The sequence below is a fragment of the Schistocerca gregaria genome, unplaced genomic scaffold (assembly GCF_023897955.1).
Source record: "Schistocerca gregaria isolate iqSchGreg1 unplaced genomic scaffold, iqSchGreg1.2 ptg000555l, whole genome shotgun sequence".
Lineage (NCBI taxonomy): Eukaryota > Metazoa > Arthropoda > Insecta > Orthoptera > Acrididae > Schistocerca > Schistocerca gregaria.
Window position 1 is genome coordinate 19,490 of NW_026061948.1, and position 21,500 is coordinate 40,989.

Here is a 21,500-nt window from a genome sequence, read left to right on the forward strand (position 1 = left end):
TTATCAACGCCCGCGAGCAACTGACGGTATTAATATAATTCTAATTTCTTTAAATTAAATAGTCAAATAAAACTTTGTCCGATCTTCGCTGCTGGCGAGTGCTTCTATACTACAGAAAACTGGCAATATTATCCTACTGATTATAGTTTTTAGAAGCTCTGCTCAAAAATTATATTGTAATCGGTTATCACAGCACTATGCAGGCATTACGTATAGTCCAGCGATAAAGAGTGAAAACTGCGGCAGGAGAACTCTCTTTTTCGTTTTAATTTCTCTGTTTTTAAGGGCTAAAAGCAGATAACGGCATACTACGTAGACACAGCAGCAGATCAGGCACTTTCTACTTTTATCCAGAACTATGAATGATTTGTTAAATTTTAACTTTTTTCCTTGTATGATGTCGCAAGTCGACCAAATCTAACTTTGTTCTTCACTCGTACCGCATATCGTAAAATACTTCCAGACTTCCAGATGGTGCCATTCTATGTTACAACTGACGTTCGACAACAGCGAGAAACTGTGTCCAGTCTCGCGCTCTGCTTGTATAACAGGCACAGTATTGTCTCGGCAATGTTGGACCAATCCATTTGTTGCTCGTTTCTATCAGCAGTGTTATTAAAGTGGCATACATAACCTTTCCCATTTTTTTCTGTAATAACGCCGTATTTCAGTGCTATGGAAATCTTACGAATAAAAATTACTCGTCTTTTTTTAAAAAGCTTTATTTGAAAACTAAAAATTTTACTACGACATCTGTGGCTAATTGATATATATGTTTTTACGTGGTTATCAGGAAAAAATGAAAAGATACTTGTTATAACCGAGAGCAAACAAATACTGAAAGACATCGGTTATTCAGAACTAAAATACCCATGTCGTTTTAACTGATCGGTTTTTCTATCTATAAACTGCAGTGTCGCCATAGAAAAGTGTGTCGCTCCATCAATGTCCATAGCAACTTTGAGATATGTGTTTATGCGCAATATCGGCAAATGGAAACACGAAGAGGTAATAAGCACCTGAGCGATAGAATTTATTTCACAGTCAGAAAAGTCGAGTGACAGGCAAGACTGAATCACTGTAATAGAAATTATATGGAAAGCTGTGTAAAGGAAAATTTCCAGTTCTTTCGTGGATTCCAAAATTGAAGCAAATTCCGGGACACCAAGGTGACATAGTCTTATACGGATAGTATTCCATGACTAACGTAATTGGCCCATATACTGTACTGGTATACGGATAATATTACACGACTAACGTAATTTACCTGAAATAATTTACAAACATGTTACTGTAACATTCGCTACTACTCATTACGCTAATTCACCTTCAGCCATTAAGCGCAAATCTCAGTTATGATACGTGCGCCAAACAAAAATTTATCAACCTAGTAACTCAAGACAACTACAAACGATCATTGTGTGCAAAATAAATAGAACACTTCATAAGAAGAACATGACGGGTTTGAATCATTCCCACCGCAAAGGATGAAAAATTTAGGCTCGCACACAAGACCACTTGATAACTAACCAGAAATTCAGATTAGTTGTAGCTTCGGTGACAATCGCATTTTTTACATTTTCCCCGTAAACTAGATAATTATGAAACGTAAGCAACTACTGTAAAATATCTGCGGCAACGGCCTTGCCGCGGAGGTTGCATCGGTTCACGTGGGATCACCGAAGTTAAGTGCGTTGTCGGGCGTTGAAGGCACTTGGATGGGTGATCATCCAGGCCGCCATGCGCTCTTGCCATTTCTCGGGGTGCACTCAGCCTCATGATGCCAATCGAGGAGCTACTCGACCCAATAGTAGCGGCTCCGGTCAAAAAATACCAACATAACGACCGGGAGAGCAGTGTGCTGACCCCCGCCCCTCCTGTTCGCATCCTCCACGGATGATGACACGGCGGTCGGATGGTGCTGTCCCAGTAGGTCACTCGTGGCCTGAAGACGGAGTGCTTACAAAGCAAACTACTCTCCAGTGGATGGTCGTACTACTGAGACCTTGATGCCTGGCATCAATAACAGATGGCAGCACAAGAGGTTGGCTTACGCCTACTGCCGAATTTTGCGATCTGTCGTAAGCCTGCGTAAGCACGTGGGGCCTTCCGTCTTAAGTGCAAGCATATCCATTGCGTTTTCTGTCAAGCGACTTGAGTGGAATATTTCATTATTTCTGAAATTTTATAGAAATGTTTTTCGTTGTATATCCTCACCATCGGTACTGAATTTACTGTAAAATTACTTGCTCACTTTTCGGAACTTCCGTTCATAGTAAATCGATACTATTTGAAGCCGTGGTAGACACGAGTCTAGTGTGCTTCACCTTCAGCACCTTCTGTGTCAGTCTCGGTTAATATGTCGCTGATTTCACAACGAACAGTTCGTTGTCTACTGAGTATACTGTCTGTTGCACGACACTATCCCTCCCACGCTGCTAAATGTAGGTCGTCGGCAAAATATGACTGCAGTGGAACAAGGGCGTCTGCAGAAATTTCCCCAGGAGGTGGTGGTGGCATTGGTAGTGGTGTGTGTGTGTGTGTGTGTGTGTGTGTGTGTGTGTGTGTGTGTGTGTGTGTGTGTAGGACTATTACTATGAAACTCACACAGTCCAGACCGCCAAGGAAAATAAACCTTGAGATTTGGAAAGAGTGTTGATCTTATACCGCTTATACTGCATATTTCAAAATTCCACCTCTAAGGGGGAGACACAGGACATGAAAGGATTTCTGAATCATGTAGCTATTAAGGTAATTTTGAAGCTAGGCATACGAACATTTGTATCTGGTTTCTAGGTCAGAAATAAAGAAATATGTGTTCCAGTATCTTTGGGAATTTAACCTCTATGAGGTGAAATAGTGGATGAACATTTTATTTTGAGATAAATAATTATGGTAGAACTATGAAAGTATTTTTAAGGCTACATCTACGAAAATTGGTATTTGACTTCAAGGCTACAAATAAGAAAATACGTGTTTCGGTGTTTTTCGAAGTTCAACCCCTAAGGGGATGAAATAGAGTGAGCTGGTGCGTTTCTGGCACCAGTTTCCGTCGATCGTTGTTTCGATCTTTGAGTCGCGGTCCAGAGGACACTGCTCCCGAAGCGACTGTAGTAGTTCTCTGTGCAGCCCAACATCGGGCTTACCACGCTTACACTGGACACAGTTGCCAACAAATCGCCTGCCATCGCGATATAGGTTGGGCCAAAACATGTATTCCTGAACTCGGTTCAAGGTCTTGAAGAACCCCAAATGACCCCCGTCCGCCGACTCGTGGAAATATCTGAGTGCCATGCTAACTCGTTCCTGTGGAATACAGACCTTCCCTTCACCACGGTTGGCTCCCCCTTTACACAAGAGGCCCGCACGAAGGCAACAGCTAGTGACGACGTCGCCATCCACAAACTGCTGCATATTCGGTCCCCACCCGGCGTCCTCGGCCTGTTTGCCGGCTAAGTCGAAGAAGAAGCCGGGTGTCTCGGAGAGAAGGAAATTCACCCCCAGATCCGGCTCCACGTTTCTGAAATTGGTTCATTATGAAAGCATTATGAAAGCATATCTGACAATTCGTATTCGGCTAATCTGTTACAATTTTTAAAAACTACGTGTTTCACTGGTTTTTAACTTCGAGCATAAGGGGATGAAAATTTTAATGAAATATTTATTGCGTTATATTAAAATATTTTAAATCTGCATCTACGAAAACCGGTATTTCACTTCTCAATTAGATATAAAGAAATATGCGTTATACAAACTAGAATACAAACGGCTTGATTAACAAAAACCTTGGACCCCAGCTGTCAGCATTGCTTTTTGGTCATTCAGCAAAAGACCATGCTTCAACGGCGTTAAGTTTAGAAAAGTTTAGAAAGTGTTGCAGTTTATAAAAGACATAAAAAAACGATTAAAGAAAAAAATTCTTTGCAGACCATGAACGGTCTACGCAAGTAAAGAAGCGGATGATAAGCTAGCTCTTTATGCAAATAAGTTGGTCAGTTTAAGTTCCGAGACATGTCATGCAGCAGGAACGGAATCCTATAGTTGCTACGATTGGCTAAAGGAAAAGTTTTGCAGAATCACGCGAAATCACTTCTGCAAGTGGCTGAGAATCTCGTAATGAATAAAAATTCTGTACTGAGAATTCCAAGGTGGGAGAGGCGAGATTCCTCCCCCCCCCCCCTTCCCCCTTCTCAGAATCCTATCCTTCTTTACCTACAGCAAAAAATAAATAAATAAATAAAACTAGAGAAATTTCTACTGTGAAACTATTTGCATACAAGAGAACGGCCATTAAAATTTAACTCTTCAAAGTTTTAAGCCCTGCCCCGTTCGAAAATTCAATTTCTTTGTAGTTGCATTTTTTAAAGGTGTACTTGTCTAGACTCCTGGAACGGAAAGGTTTTTTTTTTTTTTTTAATCCGTGCTTTACAAAAGTTTCTACAGTCCATTGTTTGAAGCAGTGTCACGGCTGCCATGAGCCGCGCGGGGTACCCGCCATGTGTCCAACGCCTTGTCACGGTTCGCGCGGCTCCCCCCGTTGGAGGTTCGAGTCCTCCCTCGGGCATGGTTGTGTGTGTGTTGTCCTTAGCATAAGTTACTGTAAGTAGTGTGCAAACATACGGACTGATGGTTCAAATGGCTCTGAGCACTTTGGGACTTAACATCTGAGGTCATCAGTTTCCTAGAACTTAGAACGACTTAAACGTAACTAAATTAAGGACATCACACACATCCATGCTCGAGGCAGGATTTGAACCTGCGACCGTAGCGGTCGCGTGGCTCCCGACTGAAGTGCCTACAACCGCTCGGCCACATCGGCCGGTCTATCATGTATTCTAGAAGAGCTGCACGGTCGTCAGTGGCGCCTGTTCTTTCTAGAACAGTTACTATCTTCATATCTATGGTTAAACGTCACCCAGCCATTGACCTTCGTCTGTGCGAATGCGCACAGGCTACCGGAAATCTTACGGGAATCGTCACCTTAGTGTGAGCCAGTAATGAGTGGATGGACAAATACCTATTAAGTACATTACGTAATCGGATTGTGGGCGGTTCGGGGTGTGAGTCTCACGGGAAGCGTGCGAGGGATAAATTCCTGCAGTCGTGCTGTTCATTTGTGCCCTCGATAGCTCAGATGGATTGAGCGTCTGCCTTGTAAGCAGGAGATCCTGGGTTCGAGTCCCAGTAGCGGCACACTTTTCAGCTGTCCCCATCGAAGTATATCAACAACACCTGTCGGCAGCTGAGGGTTTCAATTAATTATCAGTTGTGTAGGTGATTCGATGAACCCTTTGCCAGGCACTTAAATGTGTTTTGCAGGGTATCCATATAGATGTAGATGATAACTCGTCCCGTGTCGCACTTGCTCAAAAGGATTCATACTGCAGAATGCATGCAAACATACTCACCGAAAATACGGACGAATATCAAGTGCAGGCTGCCGAGTGCTGCATATCCAGCTTAGACAGATCGGCTTTTCCTGCCAAGAAGAACAGGAAGTTGCTGTCTAGGAACAATCAGAGGTAGAGGAAGGGCTGATAAATACTCCTTGAATTGCAGACTAAACGTAAATAACGAAAATACATTTTTGGTAAAAATTGGTCAAAACATAATCGTTTGCCCTCCGTATTGGATTAGTTGTTTTGAATATTGAAAATCTGACTTCAGATTCGTTTTCAGCGACATTAAAAATATATATGTAACACTCAGTTCATGCAAATCGAAGTAATAATATAACTAAATGTTTTCCCTAAACTTTGAACACATTTTTTTCGGGTAACTATTTTCTCAGAACGGCATGCAGCATAAATTAAAAGTGGTTCGTTCTCTTAACATCTACCTCTGACCCCTAAAAGTAAACACTTTTCTTAGGAACTTATAGCTATAATATGACATCTGTTAATATTAACTAATTTTTGTGTAGGCATAAGGAGTGAAACAAACCCCCAAAAATCTAACTCAAAGTTCGAATTAGCACTGTATCGTTAAATTTAAGGTTGTTTCATTGCGGTTAGGTATGCGCTCCCATAAATTTTATGTATTATCGACTGATGTTATCCATATTCAAGTTCAGAGAAATAATGTAGTATCAACTGATGTTACCCATTTTTGAATTCAGGTAACATCTGAGGTGCCACACTGCACGCACTCTGCGTACTCCAGTCTCGCAAGCCCTTGATCAAATCATAATTACGGGCGCCATTTTTTATTGAAAATCTAAAATTAAGCTCATAGTATTGTCACTCGTAATTCCCAAACAGATCGTTCGAATGTATTTTCATTGTCTCAAAAAAAATTTCAAATTTACCCTTTTTTGCTCATTTGTATGAGAACCTGGCCGTAACGCCGGAATATAGTCACTAGATTTTTTTTCAGAGACGCTGTACGTTCGCGAGAAGACTTTCGTTCTGCGCGTGTCGAAGGACATTCCTCAGATATTACTGTGTGTGTGCTACTCAGTCGTGCCATTTAAGTGTACATCTTTGCATAGTTTTCCTTTCACGATGTAAACAGTGTTCCGCTCAGTTGCTAACTGGCCAGTGAGTGGTTCCGAAGGTGTCGGATGTGCGGTGCGTTCGGTCTGCTAGGACAACAGCAGACTGGCGTGGTGCGATGGCAGAAGCAGACACTGAGGGAGCTAGCTGCTGGGACGCCAGCGAACAATTTATGCCAAGTAAGACGAAGAGGACTATTCTAAAATTACGAGCCGTCTAAAAAGTGTTTACCATTGGTAAATCTTGCTGTTGAGTCTGACAAAACTGACAGTTTTTCCTAGAGATACAGGAAATCCCCCCACCCCCACTCAATGAATATTTGGTTGTGATGACAGGCCGATTGGTAGTGTAGCCCGAGATCTAAGTTAGGTTGGAAGGTGGTAATTTGATTGAGAGTTGTTTACGTCAACGATTATGAATGCCGACTAAACGTTGTGCGAGCAGATTGCCCTGTAGCGTAGCCTAGTGTTTCCGTCCGCGCCACATTTAACACACTTTCTCTAACTGTGTACAAAAGTCTCACAACAGCCACGATAACTACGTTTCTGGTGGGGGGAGGGTAGAGTCCACTATGTAACTTTCACGGCAAATTTTAGTAACCGCATAAACTAACCGAAATAGAAGCGTCATTTTAACTATATTTCCTTTTGTGGGAAAATAATGGTTCTCCTCTTTTGGCAGCAACTGTAATATGTAGGCGACTTATTAGTTTTTTTTAAACTCTGAATCATGATCTCAATAGACGCAGTGCCTTTTTTACGTTACTTGATTTGTGGTCTATAGTAAACAATGCAACGAATTGGTAAATTCTTTGAAGTTTGACGTGTGTTACATAGACGACGTCTGCAATGTTCGTAAGGCCAAGTTTGCATATATTCGGTGTCTGTTTTTTTGGCCATGTACTGTATAATTAAGGGGAGGAGGATTATGTTCAAGGAGCAGTGCATTAGCAGTCTATGGAGAAATTGAGAATTTGGATCTAACGAACGGCATGCTCGGGCAGTTCGTGATATTCTGTTGACCACTGTGTAATTCGGACACAGTGATCATTGCCTCTCCCTAGTAACCAGGGGACTCGGGTGCTAATCCTGGTCTGGCACAAATTTTCAACAGTGCCCATTGACTAAAGTCTGTGCCCATTGTCAGCTAATATCATTGTTTCGGTGTTAAATAGTATTTTGTTCGCGATACGTGGTTTAGCTTTTTCATAGATAACAGCTTTGAAAAGCGTACAGGTTATATTGATATTCGCTCGTCGTTAGTCCAAGGCAACTATAGCGATTTATAAACACAGTTGTAGTTCGTATTAAGCCCACATACGTAATTGTGTCCTGTGTTTCTTTACCAAGAACTACTCCGTAAGTAATTCCCCTGTAGTGGTATTTTGTTATAGTATTTTGTTTAAATATTTATAGACTGCAGGCTTGGATGAAATATGAAACACATGTCCGAAGTTCCTGTTGATATTGCAGATACTGTTTCATCCGTACTAGGGGCCAAAACATGTCATCAAATACAGAAGGACACAATTTGTCTCGAGATTTAGCAATTTTTCGTAATAGAGGCCTTGCGTCGATATGTTTTTCTCTAATTCTTGTTTGGATTTAATCTTAAAACACACTAACTCTTCCACCACTTATTCGATATGTGTTTTCATCCCTTTCGTAGCCTAGAGTTCCTAAACGGTCGATAATATTAATAATTTCCTTTCTCAATTTTATTTTCTGTAAAATCTCCTGTTTATGGTTATTGCTAACATGTTTCAGGTTCTCACTTTTATTATTTTTATTTTTCTAGTTTTGTGCCTTGTAGCCAAATTTTCTTTGAATCTGGTTTTCAATTCTGAAATAGTAACAGTTGAAGGTCAAGAGAAGATTGCGGTCTATTTGAGGAGAGTGGCTTGGAGATTTTTTATAACAGACGTATACAGGTCATGGGGATCCTTACCTATATACATATACTTCGAGTGTGATGTAGCCCATTCTCTTGTCATGATCTCGGCTGTATCGTAGCACATTGTCTCGGTTAGGTTCGAGATTTCTGTTGAGAGTTGCCGAAGTCAACGAAAGTGATTACAAAGTAAAGACTGTGCTAACAGAACGATCTCTAGCGTAGTCCAACACGTTCTTTCTGTCCTTTTAAAGCCTCTTTTAATTAAAAATAACTAAAGCTGCAAGATACAATCACAAAAACTGTATTACGTAATAGAGTAATCCCAGACTATTGTTGTGTAAGTTGTGTGCGTACACTATTTTTTTTGTTAGTGAATATACACTTTTTTACTCATTTGCTGGGTTTCAGTTTTTCCCCGTTTTCTGGCAAAAAACCTTTTCCTGTGAAGGGCCCATTAGCTTTTTGGTTATATTTGTGACATTCTCGACGGTCAGTAATTTCGTGATAGTCCATCCACCGGCGTCATTGTTAACATCCGATATAGATTTAAGTATTAGGAAGGCTAATATGAAGCTAATGCATGAGTAGGTCTAATAATTAATAAAAATAGGAATGCGGGTAAGCTACTACATACAGCATAGTGAACGCATTGTTGTGGCCAAGATAGCCACGAATCCCACGCCTACCAAAGTCGTAAAAGTAGTCCTCAGATGATGAAGAAATTGATGGAATGTGTGATGAGATAAAAGAAATCATTCAGATAGTGATGGGAGATGAAAATTTAATATTAATGGGTGACTGGAATTCGACAGTAGGAAATGGAAGAAAAGGAAACGTAGTAGGTGAATATGGAATGGGGGTAAAAAATTAAAGAGGAAGCCGCCTGGAGGCTTTTGCCCAGAGCATAACTTAATCATAACTAACACTTGGTTCAAAAATCATGAAAGAAGATTGTATACGTGGAAGAGACCTGGAGATACTGCAATATTTCATATATATTATATAATGGTAAGACAGAGATTTAGGAACCAGATTTTAAATTGTAAGACATTTCCAGGGGCAAATGTGGACTCTGATCACAATATATTGATTATGAACTGTAGATTAAAACTGAAGAAACTGGAAAAAGGTGGGAATTTAAGGAGATGGGACCTGAAAGAACTGACAGAATCAGAAGTTGTACAGTGTTTCAGGAAGAGCATTAGGGAACGATCTACAGGAATGGGGGAACGTAATACAGTGTGATGGGGGATCTGAGTGGTGTACTGTCAAGGGGGAGGGGGTTCCTCAGGGATCAGTGTTGGGGCCGCTATAGTTCCTTATTTATATAAATGATATGCCCTCAAGTATTACGGGTAACTCTAAAATATTTTTGTTTGCTGATGACACTAGCTTGGTAGTAAAGGATGTTGTGTGCAACATTGACTCCGTTTCAAGTAGTGCAGTACATGACCTCAGTCCATGGCTTGTAGAAAATAAACTAACGTTAAATCACAGTAAGATTCAGTTTTTACAGTTTCTAACACACAATTCAACAAAACCTGACGTTTTAATATCACAGCATAGGCATATGATTAGTGAAACTGAACGGTTCAAATTCCTAGGTGTTCAAATAAATAGTAAGGTGTTGTGGAAAGCCCACGTTCAGGATCTTGTTCAAAGACTTAATACTGCCATTTTCACTATTCGAACGGTGCCGAAAGTGAGTGATACTTCGCCAAGTAAATTAGTCTACTTTGCTTATTTCCATTCACTTATGTCGTATGGTATTACGTTTTTGGGTAACTCTTCCCATTCTAGAAGGATATTTTTGGCTCAGAAACGAGAGGTTCGGGCAAAAAGTGGTGTGAGTTCACGAACCTCTTGTCGACCTCTGTTCAGGGAGTCTGGGTAATTTGACATTGGCCTCTCAATATGTATATTCCTTATTGTCGTTTCTTGTTACCAATATATTAGTTTATTTCCAATAATAAGCAGCTTTCACTCGGTTAATACTCGGGAGAAATCAAACCTCCATTTGGATCGGACTTCCTTAACTCTTGTGCAAAAATGTGTGCAGTATACTGCTGCATCCATTTTCAATAAGCTGCCACTCGAATTCAAAAATCTTAGCAGTAATCCACGCGCTTTCAAATCGAAACTGGAGTGTTTCCTCATGGGTCACTCCTTCTATTCTGTCGAGGAGTTAATTGAAAAATTAAGCTGATTCTCATTGTACTGCTGATAGCGTTTGCTTAAACTTATGGACTGATTTTCTCTCAGGTTCATGAACATTTTTATCTGTTATTACTTTTATGTTGTAAGTTCATGTGTCGCCCTAACCGCCGTCTGCTTCACGTCTGCTGTGCAACGAGCTACCTTAATTTAAGTATTAACTGTATTTTTCTTACTTGTCACTTCTTCTTCCGTGTGTTTTTGCTTTTGCTGCCTCGGAGTGTAGCGGCAGTGGGGTGCCTAGTGCGTCGCATGGTGCACCCCAGGTGTTAGATGCTTCACCCACTGACCCTGCTGTCGAGACATCTTCGCGGGTACCGGGCGCGGCTGGCCACCCTCTCCCCAAGGGGAGTGGCGGGTTCAGCGGCGTTCGCGGCGCACGAGGCGGAGGGTCAATGTGGAGGCTGGCCGTGTGGCATCGCCCGCTCTGCCTGTGAATGGACATGTGGCTGCTCCTTCAGCAAGGTCCGAGCAGGCACACGGGGGGAGGGGTTTATTAGTTATTGGGAGCTCCAACGTTAGGCTGGTGATGGAGCCCCTTAGGGAAATAGCGGAAAGGTCGGGGAAGAAGGCCAGTGTTCACTCTGTGTGCTTGCCGGGGGGGTCTCATCCGAGATGTGGAGGGGGCCCTACCGGCGGCGATAGAGAGCACTGGGTGCACCCGACTGCAAATTGTTGCTGATGTCGGCACCAATGACTCCTGCCGTCTGGGTTCAGAGGTCATCCTCAGTTCGTACAGGCGGTTGGCGGAGTTGGTGAAGGCGGAAAGCCTCGCTCGCGGGGTGGAATCAGAGCTAACTATTTGTAGTATCGTTCCCAGAACCGATCGCGGTCCTCTGGTTTGGATCCGAGTGGAAGGCTTAAACCAGAGGCTCAGACGATTCTTCGGAGAGCTGGGGTGCAAATTTCTCGACCTCCGCAATGGGGTGGAGAAATGTATGGTCCCCCTGAATAGGTCAGCCGTGCACTACACGCCGGAAGCGGCTACGAGGGTAGCGGAGTACGTGTGGAGTGCACATGGGCTTTTTATTAGGTTAGAGAATTCCCTCCCTAGGCCCGACAAGACGCCTCCTGAGACGCGGCAAGGCAGGAGTAGGCAAAATGCGACATGGAATAACAATATTAATGTGCTAATAGTAAACTGCAGGAGCGTCTATAGAAAGGTCCCAGAACTGCTCTCATTAATAAACGGTCACAACGCCCATATAGTACTAGGGACAGAAAGTTGGCTGAAACCACATGTAAACAGTAATGAAATCCTAAACTCCGATTAGAATGTATATCGCAGAGAAAGGCTGGACAGTAAAGGGGGAGGCGTGTTTATAGCGATAAGAAGTGCAATAGTATCGAAGGAAATTGACGGAGATTCTAATTGTGAAATGATTTGGGTGAAGGTCACGGTTAAAGCAGGCTCAGACATGGTAATTGGATGTCTCTATAGGCCCCCAGGCTCAGCAGCTGTTGTGGCTCAGCACCAGAAGAATAATTTGGAAAATACTTCGAGTAGATTTCCCCACCAAGTTATAGTTCTGGGTGGAGATTTTAATTTGCTGGATATAGACTGGGAGACTCAAACGTTCATAACGGGTGGCAGGGACAAAGAATCTAGTGAAATATTTTTAAGTGCTTTATCTGAAAACTACCTTGAGCAATTAAACAGAGAACCGACTCGTGGCGATAATATATTAGACGTTCTGGTGACAAACAGACCCGAACTATTTGAATCAGTTAATGCAGAACAGGGAATCAGCGATCATAAAGCGGTTACTGCAACGACGATTTCAGCCGTAAATAGAAATATTAAAAAAGGTAATAAGATTTTTCTGTTTAGCAAAAGTGACAAAAAGCAGATTACAGAGTACCTGACGGCTCAACACAAAAGTTTTGTCTCAAGTACAGATAGTGTTGAGGATCAGTGGACAAAGTTCAAAACCATCGTACAATATGCGTTAGATGAGTATGTGCCAAGCAAGATCGTAAGAAATGGAAAAGAGCCACCGTGGTACAACAACCGAGTTAGAAAACTGCTGCGGAAGCAAAGGGAACTTCACAGCAAACATAAACATAGCCAAAGCCTTGCAGACAAACAAAAATTACGCGAAGCGAAATGTAGTGTGAGGAGGGCTATGCGAGAGGCTTTCAGTGAATTCGAAAGTAAAGTTCTATGTACTGAATTGGCAGAAAATCGTAAGAAATTTTGGTCCTATGTCAAAGCGGTAGGTGGATCAAAACAAAATGTCCAGACACTCTGTGGCCAAAATGGTACTGAAACAGAGGATGACAGACTAAAGGCCGAAATACTAAATGTCTTCTTCCAAAGCTGTTTCACAGATGAAGACTGCACTGTGCTTCCTTCTCTTGAAGTCGCATAGTTGACAAAATGGTAGATATCGAAATAGACGACAGAGGAATAGAGAAACAATTAAAACCGCTTAAAAGAGGAAAGGCCGCTGGTCCTGATGGGATACCAGTTCGGTTTTACAAAGTGTACGCGAAGGAACTTGCCCCCCTTCTTGCAGCGGTGTACCGTAGGTCTCTAGAATAGCGAAGCGTTCCAAAGGATTGGAAAAGGGCACAGGTCATCCCCGTTTTCAATAAGGGACGTCGAACAGATGTGCAGAACTATAGACCTATATCTCTAACGTCGATTAGTTGTAGAATTTTGGAACACGTATTATGTTCGAGTATAATGACTTTTCTGGAGACTAGAAATCTACTCTGTAGGAATCAGCATGGGTTTCGAAAAAGACGGCCGTGTGAAACCCAGCTCGCGCTATTCGTCCACGAGACTCAGAGGGTCTTAGACACGGGTTCACAGGTAGATGCCGTGTTTCTTGACTTCCGCAAGGCGTTTGACACAGTACCCCACAGTCGTTTAATTAACAAAGTAGGAGCATACGGACTATCAGATCAGTTGTGTGCTTGGATCGAGGAGTTCCTAGATAACAGAACGCAGCATGTCATTCTCAATGGAGAGAAGTCTTCCGAAGTAAGAGTGATTTCAGGTGTGCCGCACGGGAGTGTCATAGGGCCGTTGCTATTCACAATATTCATAAATGACCTGGTGAGTGACATCGGAAAGTCTCTGAGGCTTTTTGCAGATGATGCTGTGGTGTATCGAGAGGTTGCAACAATGGAAAATTGTACTGATATGCAGGAGGATCTGCAGCGAATTTACGCATGGTGCACGGAATGGCAATTGAATCTCAATGTAGACAAGTGTAATGTGATGCGAATACATAGAACGATAGGTCCCTTATCATTTAGCTACAAAATAGCAGGTCAGCAACTGGAAGCAGTTAATTCCATAAATTATCTGGGAGTACGCATTAGGAGTGATTTAAAATGTCGACTGTCAATGGTAAGAAAAGTGTTTCTAAAGAAGAAAAATTTGTTAACATCGAGTATAGCTTTAGGTATCAGGAAGTCTTTTCTCCGAGTATTTGTATGGAGTGTAGCCACGTATGGAAGTGAATAATGGACAATAAATAGTTTGAACAAGAAGAGAATAGAAGCTTTCGAAATGTGGTGCTACAGAAGAATGCTGAAGATTAGATGGGTAGATCACGTAACTAATGTGGAGGTATTGAATAGGATACTGGAGAAGAGAACTTTGTGGCACAACTTGACTAGAAGATGGGGTCGGATGGTAGGACACGTTCTGAGACATTAAGGAATCACCAATTTAATATTGGAGGGCAACGTGAAGGGTAAAAATCGAGGAGGGAGACCAGGAGATGAATACACTAAGCAGATTCACAAGGATGTAGGTTGCAGTTGGTACTGGGAGATGAAGCTTCCACACGATACAGTAGCATGGAGAGCTACATCAAACCAGTTTGTGGACTGAAGACAACAACAACAACAACAACAACAACAAGGTATTTGTCTCATGTGTAACCTTCAACAGAAGTGGGGCAGACAAGAGGGTTAGATTATATGTACTTTCCATTGAAATTGATCCATAATGGGGAGATACTCAATGGGAAAATAATATGCTAATTTATTATCCACAGACCGCAAATGGACTGATCATGAACGAGGAATGAAAATTTGGTCACACTTCTGATAGTACACGTATTATTTGACCCCCCCCCCCCCCCTCTCTCTCTCTCTCTCTCTCTCTCTCTCTCTCTCTCTCTCTCTCTCTCTCTCTCTCTCTCTCTCTCACACACACACACACACACACACACACACACACACACACACACTCTCAATCGCGTGCGCGCGCTTGTTCTACTAAGTAATTCAATTCATTAATGGTGTCGGAAGAGATGGTTAGCAAGAAATCCTTTAGGCTCCTCGTAAACTGAAATCTGTCAGTAGTAAAGCTTTTTATGGCTGCCGGCAAGTTATTGAAAACATCGTTCTCCTTAATGATGGAGACTTTCTTGCACCAAAGTAATTAACTTACCAATTTTTGTGGAGATTATTCACTTCTAGTTATGACTTCATGAAATGAGCTGTTGATTTGAAAATATTCATTTGTTTTTAAACACAATATTCACGGGGAGAACGTATCTTCCATCTCCACCATGTTAACTGATCTATTTATATGACCCTTATCCTAAGTTGTGTTATATTAACGGTAAAACACAAAACATTTCTTACATGCATTTCCACTATTTTCCAACAAGCTGACAATTTTTCATGAATAATATATTAATAGTGAAATTTTTAGAAAAATTTTGAAAGACAGGTTTTGCGGGCAAATTTCAAAAATTAAAAGACCATAGTGTTCATTATAATACAATTTCTCCATGGTTTTTAATTCCTACTCCGAAGTTTTCTTTTGTTTCCTTTACTGCTTGCTCAGCAAACAGATTGAATAACATCGGGGATAGGCTACAACCCTGTCTCACTCTCTTCCCAACCACTGCTTCCCTTTCATATCCCTCGACTCTTCATGCCCTCGAGTAAGAAAACTGGTCGTTAGAATTCCATGGTTCTGGGATAAATGGTTTGAGAGGAAAGGTACATTTAGTTAGGAAAGTTACGGAAAATTTAAAGTTGTATTGCACTTACCGTCGTACATGCACTCATTTAAATTCATAATTTCTTTCACTTTCCAATAGTACGCATGCTGTACATAAACATAACATTTGTTTCATGATATTTACTTTTTTATTTCTTGCAAGTCTTCTAGAACTTCTTTCGAAAACTTTGTGGGTAGATCTTGGCATTTGTTTTGTTCAGAAACGTTATTACTCTAGCAAACAACTGACTACGAGACAAGAAAAAATGTATTCAATAGGTGAAAGCTCAAAGCTACGGGTAAAATGTCCCTAGGCTTATCATCTCAAAGAAGAGATGGCACAGAGAAACAAGTGGGCATGTCTTACATAGCAAGCTGCCATTTAAACCGACATTTAGAACCTTCAAATACGGATTTGGACTAAAATACTTTCATATTCACACTAAGTGTAAATAAAACTGGTACAATCACCAATAAACAAAATTATTTTCATTGTTTTCGGGGTTCCTTTTGCCTTTCGGAATAAATATGTTGCGAATCAGTAGTTAACATGCCTGGTTCCCCAAACAGGAGACGACTAGAAACTTCCGAAATGTGGTGGTGTAGAAGAATGCTAAAAAAGTTTTGATCGAATAGCTGATGGGGAGATACGAAATCAGATTAGGGAGCAGAGAAATTAATGGCACAAATTGACAAAAAGAAGCGATCGTGGGTAAATGTCATATTTCGATTCCACCCATCCGCTGTGACCCACGACGTTCTGCATGACGTTGATTAGTTGCATTTCGAAGGTTACCAGTGGCCTTATTAAATGTTGACTGCGATTGCCTTCGTTTCTAGAGCAATTTATAATGTTCGTTAACTATGATTTTTTTCGGAATATATCGTGATGAGCTCTGGGAGGAACCACAGAACACAGCTTAAATTGTCGTTGAAGAAACGAGTAGTGATTGTATTTTTATCTTTCTTATCCGACACGTTGGGGAATCCAAGGTATAATGGGGTACACAGTTGAAAACTTTGATTAAATGTACAAAATTGATAAATAAGAGTGTTACAAATTTTTATATGAACACATTATGATGTATTAATCACAAAAATACAAGAACATTGCCATAAAATAAAACAACAATATTTTCTCACTCAAAAACAGAAATTTATAACATTTGCACGCGTCACAATGGGGTGGTAAATACAAGTGATTACAAAAACGTATAAAATTATCCGAAATGCAGAAAATATTGGCTTGCTCGTTATTTTTTTTAGTTTAAAGTGAGTATTAATGTCAAAGTAGGAATGGAATATACTGAAACCGCCTACGTATTGTAACTGTAGGAAGCGTGAAGACCAGAAGAGACTAAGCACAACACGCACAGAGGCTTTTAAGCAGCCACGGTTCGCACGCTCCATACGTCAGTGGAGTGGGAATAAGTCCTAATAACTGGTATACTGGCAAGTTCCATCTGTCACGCAATTCACGGTCGGTTATAGACTACAAATTATAAGCTGCCTATGTTTTGTTTAAATTTGGATTACAAGAAAATGGGCGTTTTGCAAAATGTCCTACATAAGTCTCCTCTTCATCAACACCACCACCATGAGTGTTCTGCCCTAGGGCAGGTCTTCACATGTAGTTCTCCATGCAGTCCCATCATTTGTTACCCTCTTGTTTTCTCACAACTATTTTCTGTTCTTACGCTGTCCACCACCTGGTATGTTCTGCGTCTTCTTCTTCTTCTTCTTCTTCTTCTTCTTCTTCTTCTTCTTGCATTCACCATATCCTTCATACCATCAATAAACAATCTCTTCTCATTCAGTGTCCATGCCAATTGTGTTTGCTCATCCTGCTACCTTTAAAATTTCTCTCTGTTCTCCCAATCAACACCACCTCATTTCTCACTGTGCCTGCCTATTTTATCCCCTATCAACGCACCCACATAAAAGCCTCCTGTTATGAAACGTCTCGTTGGCAATTGCTATACGTATTTTCACCTCCTTATTACTTCCAATGTCGTCCATAATAGCACGTCGCAGTTATCTAAAAACACTAAATTGTTGTGTATCTTCCTGCCTAACATTATAGTTGTTCTTGCTTTTCTTGCACCTATCACCGGACATTTTGCGTTTTTCTTATTATTTCTCATTCCAATTTACTCACGTCTCTTGTTCAATTCTTTTAACATTTCAGTCATACTTTCGCTCTCTGCCAATAACACCACATGATCCGCGAGTCTAATACATTCTGCTCTCCTAACAACAACCCGCTCCCGTCTATGTCGTTTCAAACGTTTTTGAATGACATGCTCCAAATATATTTACACACTAAGGAGAATAAACGTATCCCGGAGGACTTACCCCAGCGCGATGGTAATCGATACACGTGATGTTCATTCATGCCCAATAGTATCCGAACGACCTGAATTGAATTTCGCCTGATTCACATGCAACCCACATAGCGCAACTGTCTAGCAGGTCTCCTTATCGCTCCTTGGTACAGTCGTTTGACTATTGAAAGTGGTTCCAACAAGTCACCACGAGAAAAAACTGTTCTGTATTGCAATAACTCAAGATGCAAAGTAATACCACGATACTACAAATATCACGGAACACCTTATCACAGATAAGACTGCCCTTAAGGCTTGTAGCTCACATTTATTACAATAAATGACATACCTGACATTTTACCACTCTCATTATTATTACGTCAGATAGGTAATGCACATTGTAAATTCGTCGAATTCATGATTTACTCTTCAAAGTAACATACCGTACTTATTATTTAACACAAAATAAGATTAAAAATTAAAGGTATTCACGAGCAGCTAATTGAGAATATTTATGAACTTCAAATGACACGACGAACCGTCTCGTTCTGCATATGGATGCAAACTCAGGTCATGCAGACTAAGCAAAGATTTCGTGCCTGACGGAAACTAACAGTCACTCGTGATTAGGCATACAGAGAGTGATATACCTCGATTTTAGACTGAGAAAGTTTGCAAATACCAACTTTAAATTACATATCGCAAGTATTTTTGCCGGACGCGAATTCCTACCCAGCACCTATTGTCCCTGTTAACTAACGACGAGAGATGTTGAATCTTGGTTCTTAACAAGTAACTTATTTGAATTGCCGTGAGGTAAGGCTTTGTGTTGGACAGGGGTTCGAACTCAGAACTTAATCGGATAGATATCGACGCACAATCAACTGTGACATTTCGGGTTTTCTCGGCAGTAGCTAGATGTTTTAACTGAAATGACGAGACGAAACATACATTTTTTTCCTTCCCAAGCCTCCAACCCGGCATCTGTCGCTGTTATATTCTAGAGAAAATGAACGTTAAATATGGGTTTGTTGCACCAGCAGCGACATGTGAGCGTGTTGGAACTAGAAATAATATGACGAAGAGTTCGGTGCTCACTGGGAATACAGCTCCACACATCATATCGCTTTTGACTACACACAAAGATACGTCAGCTTCCGAATTTTTGTCCAGCTCGGACTAACATCTTGAACTTACAGTGATCTCGCAAATAGTTCTGTGTCTCACTGGGTGTCAAAAACGTCACATATCGTTAGTGTTGACAACGAATGAAAATACATTAAACATTAAAATAATTATCCACCAGCAGATAGGTGTTCTCATGCTAGAGCTTGATAATACATAATGAAATCTATAGTGCCGGGCCAGGATTCGAACCCATTCACGCGCAGTATGTGGAGACGTTGAGGAATCTGCAGTTCTGAACAAACAACAAATAGTAGCCGTGCTGTATTCTCACGAAGGGATCAAATTCAGCGTTAAGTACGGTCTAAGTTGCATTCCCAGATCAGAACCGATTTTATCGACATACAGAAGCTCATATAAAATATGGACTAAATGTCCTGTGAGCCTACATAGCGTTTGTTACGTCACTAGAAATAAATAACAAGTATAAGAAAGGTTTCTACGTGTCGCCGCTCCAGTCTTTATTGTGATTCATCCTAACGTCTACTTTGTAGTAAAGGAATATCATTTTTCATGTTAATTTCAGACCACAATGTCATTATATCTTCTTCACTTGGTGTAGCCAGAAGAGAATGGAATCTGTCTCTCCTTATCTAAAATCATTGACAGAAGTTGGAATCGAACCCAGTCCATAGATATACAAGCATATTATAAGTATGTGGCTCATTTTTCTATCGTAACGCCGTTGCACCTCTCTGGATGAGAATTGACACACAGGCTTCCTGTAGTAATTTGCAGCAGGTTCAGTAAATTCATTTACTTGGTTGACCGAATCACAATGAACTAGCTGCCTCGACTACCCAGTGCATAAATTCGACTTTATTTTGTAATCACCGAAATAAAATCACGTACCTGCCACCTACACAGAACAGCCAACAGTGTAGGATGCACAAATTTGAAAAGGAAGTGTTTCTTTCCACTTGAGCTACTGTATTGTGCCATCTCTTTGTTGAAAACGTCGTGCAGTGCAAATGTCGCATTTCATAAGTAAAGTTTTGTATTCCTAGAAACCCAAAATTTTCTTGTCAGCGGCGGGAAGAGGAGTTACCTGTTGTGCAGCATTGTAAGTTTTCACCATTGCACTATGAGCCGAAAGTATTTTTTTTCGATTTCTTTATCGATGTTTTATCTGACTGCTTGTAGCTCTTTCACAGAAGGGATAAAAACGATACAGTCAGCGAGACTGGAAGTGCGAACCATAACAGATGCTATTTCTCAGGTCAGCGCATTACCATAGAGCTGGCGTAGAAGTACGTGTCTTAGCTTACTCTTACGAGTTCGATAATGTCTAGCACTCGTAAACCGCTATTTAAAGGACGAGATTAGTTGCGATTTCCACGTGCAACGACTTTCCTGGGCTGAAAACCGTAAATTTACAATCTTTTGTTACACCTAACGTGATAATAAATCAGATTATTCAATGGAAATGACAGGTAAAATCAAGTGAACTTTGAGGATAAATTCCGTGCGCACCAGGAAGGAACTCGTCGATCACAGAGTTGCCAAACATACGTTGCCTTGTTGTCAAATCTCAGTTACAGTACCAGCAGAAAGAAGACGAACCGATGTGATCGTACAGCGGGCTGGGAAGTGACCATAGCTGGTGTCTCCAAGTCGCGGTTGCTACGGCCTGGAATACGTAATGCGTCTGATTCGCATTTCTGTAACTAGGTTTAGGGACTGGAGCGTGGTTACTAATAATACTCCAAACTGACTGAAAACTAAGCATCATATACCAGTAACTCTCACAGTTGTTTTTATATTTATTTCGTAGGTGTACTAAAAACTAAGAAGCTCATTCAGAGACGTTTTGATGCCTCGCCGATAGTCGAGCAAAACAAACAAATAAAGAAAAAAAGAATGTGTGTGTGTATGATAGAGAGAGAGAGAGAGAGAGAGAGAGAGAGAGAGAGAGAGAGAGAGAGAGAGAGAGAGAGAGAAATCAAAAAGAATGAGAGAGAGTAAGAAATTGTTGTAAAGAAATTGAATATGGTATGTAAAGAAATCTTTCATTAAAATTACACGTTACACATCATTACGAAATATCGTATTCATGATCTATGAAACAAAAATTGATCTAATGTAATCTAATCATATCATATTGATGGCTATCCATGAAGAGTCATGAATTACCGAAATTTTTGCCAATACCAGTAATGAAATCTAAACTTGAAAATAAAAGACAATTTTTGTAATAAACCTGGACTCCTAACAAGACAATTTCGTCCCTGTTAACTAACCACGAAAGATGTCTGATATACCTCCAAGCTCAAGTAACAAAGTGCGCATGCATTTAAAGATTAAGTGCATGATGTGAAGTTATATGACGGAGATACGAACCCAACACGTAATCGTATTGTTAATTAAGTAAAATCAAATGTTACGTATCGGTTTTCCTTACCAGCTGCTAGGTGT

At 40.9% G+C, this 21,500-nt stretch overlaps 1 non-coding gene across 1 annotated transcript; it reads left to right on the plus strand.

Annotated features, from left to right (window-relative positions):
* Positions 1–5,118: 5,118 nt before the first annotated feature.
* On the plus strand, positions 5,119–5,193 carry Trnat-ugu (transfer RNA threonine (anticodon UGU)). The gene has a single exon. It is a non-coding gene; the product is annotated as a tRNA-Thr (tRNA).
* Positions 5,194–21,500: the final 16,307 nt, after the last annotated feature.